This window comes from Hoplias malabaricus, chromosome 2 (assembly GCF_029633855.1).
Source record: "Hoplias malabaricus isolate fHopMal1 chromosome 2, fHopMal1.hap1, whole genome shotgun sequence".
Lineage (NCBI taxonomy): Eukaryota > Metazoa > Chordata > Actinopteri > Characiformes > Erythrinidae > Hoplias > Hoplias malabaricus.
The window spans coordinates 75,897,043-75,903,938 of record NC_089801.1 but is presented as its reverse complement, the minus strand read 5'-3'; positions in this window follow the sequence as shown (position 1 = coordinate 75,903,938).

Sequence of the window (6,896 nt, the reverse complement as noted above, 5' to 3'; positions counted from 1 at the left end):
AATATAAGAGGAGTGCAGGGCTATTGTTAGAGTTATGGCGGCTTGCAAGGCTTGAGGTACAAGTCTGGGACTCGGATGGTAAAATAAATCAGCAGTTTTACTACACAGTATTGTCTCAATCAGTTTTGATATTGGGGGATGGTTTATTGCCTGTGATCACCATTGACCTTTATTTGTGTAATGGTGCTTTTCCACTGCACAGTACTTACTCTATTTGACTACTCATTGTTTGGTCCATGGTATGAATGGTTTTCCACTACAGTGGTTCCCACAACATGTACCTGGTGATGTCACCAAACACTGACACTTAATGGGAACCACATCGTAACAATGACTGCAGTAACGTTAAGCTCCGTAACATTTGTTTTTGTGCTTTGGGATTGAACACAGCTCATTGTATTAGTTCAGACAGAATGATCTGTTCATCATTCAGTGGTGCATCCAATGGGGTCACAGTCCCCCTACAGGTGGTTGTTTTGTGGTGGCACTGAGAGCAACAGGTCAGTGCTGAAACACTGAGAACCTACACCTCTGCTTTCTGAATATATCTAACGCTAGTGCTGTGTCTTGGAAAAACTAGGTTACTCTTTCCCTCAACACTTTTGATGACAATAAAGATGACTGAATTTTATAATCAATATTTTAAATAATTAATTTAAAATAAAAATCACATTAGACAATGTGATAACATTAATATTAACAAACTATTCTTAAGCCATATTTGGACATATTTGTTTTACTTGGGGAACTGGGGTAATGTAATTTTTCCACAAGACATCAGTAATGCATATGTTGGATCTCAGCAAATATACCCCCCCCTCCCACCCCCCAATATCAAACTCACTGCTACACCCTTGGACATAACAGTAAAAGAGTAAACGTTAAGTTATTTCTTTTTAGATCACATTGTAATTAATGGACAATTCAAAATAGCACAGCTGTTATACAGTAATAGAGCATTTGAAAAATACATGAACAGATTCTGCTTTGCTGATGTTCAGAAAGGTTCTCTTGGGTCTTGCATTCATTAATTCAATTTCAACAATTTGGCAACCCTAAATGTGATTGGAGTATAAGGCATATATTCAGGAGATGCTGCATATATGTGCACAACTGCACCAAACACCCCACTACATTCCTCCACACTCCTAATATATGCATTTATCATTCTAGAAAGAATTATTGTGTTCACATACTTTTGCCCAGGCCCCAACCACATATCTAATTTTGGACTATGCTACTGCTGGCCATTCATTGTTCTGAAAGTGTTCTTCGACCCATTAGTGAGCAGGTACTAATAAATTATTTATTTATTACATTTATACTTTAATTAATCAGGCAAGTCATTAACAACATGTTAATTATCAAGTACCAGATTTCCCTAAAGCAACAAGGAGTAGAGTCGTGTCGAGTAGGTACCAAGTGAAAAAGTGCCATAATTTCCACTATTCTAATGGATACAAAAATGACATGGGCAATAATACTGCTTCAACCTGTGTGCGTTTCAAACCTGGTCTATGATGTGGACAACATTAAACCACATAACTAAAGAGCTGGACAGCACAAACTATACGGCTAAAAGTATTCACCCCATCCAAATAATTGAATTCAGGTGTTCCAATCACTTCCATGACCACAGGTCTATAAAGCCAAGCAGCTAGGCACACAGGCTGTTTCCACAAACATTTCTGAAGGAATGGCTTTCAGGAGCTCAGTGAATATCAGCATGGTGCTATGATAGGATGCCACCTGTGCAGCCCTTTGATTAATTTCCTCGCTACTAAATATTTCACAGTGAACTGACAGTGTAAATGACAGTAACTCAGCAACGAAGTAGTAGGCCACGTAAAATGACAGAGCTTCATGGAATGGGTTTCCATGGCCGAGTGGCTACATTAAAGCCTTACATCACCAAGTGACTTATTTGACTGCATTTTACCAAAGTTTGGTGGAGGGGGATTATGGTGTGGGGTTGTTTTTCAGGAGTTGGGTCTGGCCCCTTACTTCCAATGAAAGGAACTCTTAATGTTTCAGCATACAAAGAGATTTTGGATCATTTCATGCTCCCAACTTTGTGGGAACAGTTTTGGGATGGCCCCATTCTGATACGGCAATGACTGTGCACCAGTGCACAAAGCAAGTTCCATAAAGGCATGGTTGAGCGAGTTTGGTGTGGAAAAATTTGACTGGTTTTTGGGATGAATTATAACACTTTTGGGATGAATTAGAGTGGAGGACTTCTCATCCAACATCAGTGTCTAACTTTCAAAAATTCCCATAAACACACTCCTAAACCATGTGGAAAGCCTCCTCAGAAGAGCTGAAGCCATTAAACCCTATGGATTCATAATGGGACATTACTCAAGTTCATTTATGTGCAAAAGCAGATTAGCCAACAGAAGTACAATGAAATCGAACATCAGCATTTAACCCATCCATGGCAATGAACACACACACACACACACACACAGGGCAGCTATGGCCTAATGGGCCTAACATCCATAGCTGAAGTGCCATTCAGCAGGTCACGTAACCCCCAGACTGCTCCACGAGTGACAAGGATGGCTGCCTGTTGCTCTAAGTGTGTGTTCATTTCCCCTAATCACTAGTGTGAGTGTGTTCACTGCCAGTGGATGGGTTAAATGCTGAGGTCAAATTTTGTTGTGTGGTTGTAAAGCATGTCAATCACTCACTCATGCATACACACACAAAAAACACAAAATACAAACAAACAAAAAAACACCACTAGTGATTAGGGGCAGTGAACACCCACACACCCCCCAAGCAGCAGGCAGCCATCTCGGATAAACTTCAGCTGTGGACTGGAGGAAGGAGGAAGTGCTGTTCCTTCACTCGCCCACCCCATTTTGCCTGCTGGAAACGAGGATCGAACAGGCAACCTTTCAGGCCCAAGCACATTTCTTTTGCATTTATGTCTTACCTTTAGGGCATTGGCTGTGCTTGTAGCTAAAGTACCACAATAACCAGGGTAATCAATATACTATGTTACATACAGAAGAAATAAATATATCAAACTTGTAGCAAAAAGATAGTATTGGATTATAACCCATAAGGAGGTGCTCACCAGATCTGGACTTTGTACTTGTATATAAACATGAAATCCTCAAAATGACTTTGTTTTTTTGTATCATATTGAATTAATAGTAATTCCTCACCTGTAAAAGTGGGCTGATATGATGTCATTTGATTTTGCCCAAAGTTTTCATAGGGCCAATAATTGAAAGGCATACTGTCTTGAAATGGCTGGTCCGGGGCATTTTTTTGTTCTTGAGACAGTCATTATTTATGCAGTCTGACATTCAGACAGTTTGTACCTGATGGAAACATTTTATTTTATTTAATTAACCAAAATTCATGTTTTTGTGTACAAATATTTAATAAAACTTTTCTTTATCTCATTTTCAATCAGTACATACAGCAGATTTGGTTAAATTGACTTATTACATCTGCTAGATCACATTCATTCATCTGTAACCCCTTATCCAGCTCAGGGTGATGGTGGGTCCGGAATCACTACCTGGAATCACTGGGCAAGGACACACCCTGGAGGGAGCACCAGTCCTTCACAGGACAACGCACACACACTTTTCAGTCACCAATCCACCTACCAGCGTGTGTTTTTGGGCCATGGGAGGAAACCGGAGCACCCGGAGGAAACCCAGGCGAACACATGGGTTCTCCAAACTCCTCACAGACAGTCACCCGGAGGAAACCCACGCAGACACAGGGAGAACACACCACACTCCTCATAGAAAGTCACCCGGAGGAAGCAGACACAGGGAGAACACACCACACTCCTCACAGACAGTCACCCGGAGGAAACCCACGCAGACACAGGGAGAACACACCACACTCCTCACAGACAGTCACCCGGAGCCGGACTTGAACCCACAACCTCCAGGTCCCTGGAGCCGTGTGACTGCGACACTACCTGCTGCACCACATGCAATCACATGCTTAATAAATCACATTGATCTAAAACAAACAGAAATTCACAATTACTAAAATTTGTTGATTTTAATTGTCCGTTTAGAAGGAACTAATTAACATACAGAGTTTTGTGAGAACTAAATAAAATAACTCCACTGAAATCATATTCCTGCCCTGCACAACACATTACAGGCCGTTTTATTGTGTGTTGCAAATATTTCTTGCATTTGCTGTATGAACACTCTGTCTGCCTACTGTCATTGTGCGTGTGTGTGTGTGTGTGTGTTTGTGCGTGAAAGCTGTCCACAGAAAACTAGAAGGTGATATCTGATTTTGAAAATGAAGTCCGGATGAGTGAGGGGTGTGTATTTGTGGAGGTGGGGTTGGTGATGGGACTAAGCTTGGGACATTTATGTTTAATAAAGTAGTGGACATGTTCGATCTAAAGAGAAAACACACACACACAGAAAGAAAAAGAGAGAGAGAGAGAGAGAGAGAGAGTTCTAGATAAGAGGAAGAAGCAGACAGCAACATGTTTATATATTTCCACCTACAGTGGATGTCAGTGTAAATGTGTATGTGGGTGAAAATGTGGGTTCTTTTTTTCTTCAGAGAAAATGAGCCAAGGCCAAGGAGTCTCAGGATGAAAACAATAATAATAATTGTATAATTTTATTTGAGTAATAATCAAAAATGGCCCCAACAGACACAAGGTTAAATGATATTTTTAGATATACATTATTATTATGTCTATAATAGCTGATAATAATCATCAGGGAGCTGTTATTCATGTCGTACTACATAAGAATTTGGTTATTTGGTAATCACTTATTCTGGAATTGCTCATATTTATTACCTTCCTATTAAATAAAATTGTATGTGTTGTCAGTGAGAATAAAAATCAGGATTCAGGTTTAATCAAGAACTGTGTGACCTTATTATTCCGTAGTAATCAAGCTTCCGTGTTTTCTGTACGCTGAAGATTTCTGTTCTAATTAATGCATTTGATCATTTTAGCTAATGAGTAAAGTCTGAGAGGAATTTGACTGGAAATGTGTCAGAGGTAGAAAGTCAGTCAGGGAGCGGGCAACAAGGCAGCCTGCCTGAATTACCATAACAGGGTGACACTGAGACACACACACACACCCAGATACAGTGTTGTCAGAGCAGCTAGAGTGACAGTCAGGCTAATTAGAGAGGTTTTAATTTGCTGGGGGTTGATGGGGCTCATGATCCCTTCCCAAAATGAGGAGCACGTCTGCGTGTGTGCTTGTACGTGAGCAAGAGAAAGTGAAAAAGCATGCAGAGTAACTCTGTTACTGACAGAGTCAATTTCAAGGATACTGACAAACCTGTTTCAAGGACAGTAAGCCTGAACATTTAAAAGTATTAAGCCTCATGAATAAAGCTTAACAAACTCATATGAGTAGGCATGTGTATTAGTGCTTTTCCACTGCATGGTGCCCACTCTACCTTTTTTTGGAACATTTGGAACCTGGTACCTGCTCAAACATGGTTCCAATGGTGCTTTTCCACCGCATGGTTCCAGCTCTACACGACTCGACTCGGCACGGGTCAGCACGGTTAAAGCTTGCGCTTTTCCACTTGCAGGGCTCCCCCATGAAATGGAACAGGTGACATCGCAAAACCCTTTATGAAAACCGAAACAACAGGGACTGTAAAGTTAGGCACTCATCATGTTTTACTTTTTTGGACTAAACACGGCTCCAAGCTCAGTTCTCACAGGTCAGTTTTACGTGTTGCACATTTGGCTTTCACTGGAAATGTTCGTCAGCCACCGACCCAAGGAGCATATAAACCTCTTCAAAACACCTCGAGGTAAAGTTACGAGCTGCCGCTGTGAGTCTCATAAAAATAAACGTGTAAGCTGCTGTAATTTAAAAGATTTTACAAGCAGCGGTTTGTACTCGATTTGAATGAGCTCTGCGTTTCGTGGTGATTGACATGGCTCTGGCCAATCAGTGTTATGCAGGGTTTACACTTCATCATATAGTACTTACTTGGCACAGTTGGAACCCGAAGTGAATTACTGAAAAACTTACACGGTTCCAGGGACCAGGACCAGATTTGGCCGAGTGGAAAAGTCATGTAGGTTCCATGCAGTGGAAAAGTGCCACAAGTGAAACAATTAGGGACTAAACATGACATGTAAATCTTGCTGAGCTCTGATTGGCCAAAAAGACTCGTCAATCACAAGCAAATGCAGACATCCGGCACAAACTAGGCATTTATAAAAACTACAAACTATAGTAGAATTCTCTTTTGTCTTTATTCAATTTTACAGCAGCCTGTAAATTTATGCCAAAGCCTTTCAAAGAGGTTCAACTGATCTATGGGTAGGAGGTAGGGACAAGAATCCAGCAAGAGCTGGACAGTGCAACAAGGAATGAAAAAACTCAATTGATCTGTGTTCAATCCAAAAAACAACAACAACGTGCAAATAACTGAGTGTTTAATGTTGCCACTTGTTGTGGGTTTCAAAGCTCAATGAAAATGTTTTATGTCACAGCTATAAGAGTTGAGTAGAATGTACTGGAAAAGCACCATATATTTACACGCATGGTAATAATCTGATGCTTTTCTATATATTTTCTATTATTATCACATTATATAAGAGATCAATAAGCCTACATTTCAAGAAATTGAAAAAATACAGTATATCTTAATTCTAGCCTCATAATTGTTTTATCAGGTGATGTGATATGATATGATGCTAAAGTTGTATCTTCTGTTTTACTACATGGAAAACCACACCAAAATAGCAACACATGTTAATGTGAATATTCATAACCATGAATAGTTTTATTAATGGTCATTTCTACTAGCACATCTATTGGATGTCCAATTGCACTTCTACTGTTTCCAGTTCTAACAACTGACTAAATCCTGGTTAAGATGTATCTAATATTCCTTGCCAGTGAGTA